The 2,175-nt window shown below is 36.5% G+C and overlaps 1 long non-coding RNA gene across 1 annotated transcript in view; it reads left to right on the top strand.

Annotated features, from left to right (window-relative positions):
* Window positions 1-1,208: 1,208 nt before the first annotated feature.
* LOC106147642 overlaps window positions 1,209-2,175 on the top strand; it is a 4,872-nt gene continuing 3,905 nt past the window's right edge. Inside the window, exon 1 of the long non-coding RNA XR_001232575.1 lies at window positions 1,209-1,245. This is a non-coding gene — a long non-coding RNA (uncharacterized LOC106147642). The remainder of the gene's footprint in view (window positions 1,246-2,175) is intronic.

Here is a 2,175-nt window from a genome sequence, read left to right as displayed (position 1 = left end):
GGCATGGTATCATTGAACATTAACCTCAATAACCCAGTAGTAATATATTTTCTTTCACCTTCTTATGACCTTATGCTTTACTAACATAAAAATTCCATTTTACAAACGTAAAAACTTCTAGCTACAGAAAAAGCACCGATTCCTTTGACATGAAGTCTGAGAATGACCAGTGGCAATTCTGTATCGTGCCTCTATGTTGTACTCTGAAAAAATACTACAAAGACAACAATACACAATGTCTTAATTATTGCAACTATCCTGCCAATTTTTTTTGAAAGTTTGTTTTATTGTTATTTTTATGGTTTTCTCAAATAAATATATAAAAGCTTTTAAAGAAGCAAAAATCAAATGTAGGGGATGCCTACTGACGTCTAGTATTACTGTGGTCTGTCACTAAGGTCAGTGCAAAGTTGCAACACCTAGTTCAGGCAGAATAAGAACTTGCCCAGAGGCTTCACAAAGAATGGTTAGGATTAGTTCTCTATATAGAGAAACTAAAGCAGCTGAAATGTCTGCTAAAACCATATGGTATCTTTGGAACTTTTTGTTGTATTCCTGTACTGTATAATATAATTAAAACTGATTAATATCAGCAGTTAAATAAATCAATATTTTATAAGTTAAGTGATGTCCCTGGAAATGTATACACCATTCAAAGGAAGACTTCAACAAGGCTGTGGGGAGGAGTGAAGACATTCTCCTTGTCTTGCAGAGCATCTTCAGTATGTAAGCTGGAATTATACACTTGCTATTAACTGTATTATAAATTTTATATTGTTTAAGGACACGTGCTTGGTTGCCAAATCTGCCTGGGATGCCCTGTGACTGCTACTCATGACATGTCTGCCTGACTGGATTGAGCAATATCTAGCAGATTAGCAAAGCCCACTTCTGGATCTGCCCATCACATGCTTCAAATATGACTGGTATGTAGTTCACCAACTGGCCATGTAGGACCTAAGGCAACTGGGAATGGCATCTTCTGGTGGGATAACGAGACAGGTAGAATAAAAGGGTGAAAGAAAGTGTCTGTAGCTGTGTATTGAAGATACAGTTTCTTCAGCTACACAACCAGCCTCGTTCCACGGGCTCTTCAGTTAGAGGGCAGGCTTCCAGTATCGGGGTTGTGTTGCTTTTCAATCCCTCTTACTCTGTGAATTGCAAATTCTTGTGGAGAACAGTGACTGGATTATCTGGAGATTCACCACTTAGACTACATCTGTGGACTCTCCTTGTGCTGAACTTGTAAGCTGATGCAATTATCCCCTTGTGGAAATATATCCAGGGAATTAATATATATCTCTGTGTGTGTGTGTGTGTGTGTGTGTATGTTTGATGAATATGTGTTCTATTTATTTTACTTTTCTAGATAACACTAACCAATGAAAGTATAAAATAATTTATACAGTTTTATAATAATTATCTAATATGCTATGTTGATTGATTTCCAAACACAAATCATGAAAAATTACCATGATCATAGTTTCTTCCAAACTTGGTCACATTTGTGTGTGTGATAGTCTTCTTGAACAGGCTTGAATTCTGTTAAATGTGTTACAATGAAAATGAGTAAAAATTATGTGAACTGCCTATCTTTTGATATCTTCCTCATTTTCACCAACCTTTAATTTGGTGTAACGAGTGAAACATCATGAATCTGTATTTTAAATGGTTTAGAAAACAGATCATGTCAAAAAGGAATTCACTCTTATTTACTTGTCCTTTTACTTCTTCTTTTCAACCATAAATTAAAACCACTTTGCTAACGTTTTATCATTGCATGTAACATCTACCTATAAATGTGCAGATTTCGCAAAAAAAGACATTATCATTAATGAGTAAGGAGAAGTAATCCAAGGTTGCTATGGAATAGTAAAGTTATATTAGAAAAATTTAAGCAGAGATACGTATTGCATGGTGAAAAATATGCAGGCTTAAATTGGAGGCAGCAATGCTTCTGAAGAATATGAGCTATTTTTCATCAGAATTCACTCAGCATATGTGAAAACTTATCAGTGAAGGAAGCCATGGTTAACAGTGTGTCCACCCAAGTAGGGCTTTATGAACTGCTGAGATGGCAACCTGCTTCTGAGAGGAGATGAGTCCAGAATGGCACGCTGATGTGCTGAGGACTCTGACTCCTCCACACTGCTCCAGCACCTCCTGTGCGCTTGC

Source organism: Chinchilla lanigera, unplaced genomic scaffold (genome assembly GCF_000276665.1).
Source record: "Chinchilla lanigera isolate Chin_1 unplaced genomic scaffold, ChiLan1.0 scaffold00209, whole genome shotgun sequence".
NCBI lineage: Eukaryota > Metazoa > Chordata > Mammalia > Rodentia > Chinchillidae > Chinchilla > Chinchilla lanigera.
The sequence above is the reverse complement of the archived record's forward strand: the minus strand, read 5'-3'. Positions and strand labels throughout refer to the sequence as shown.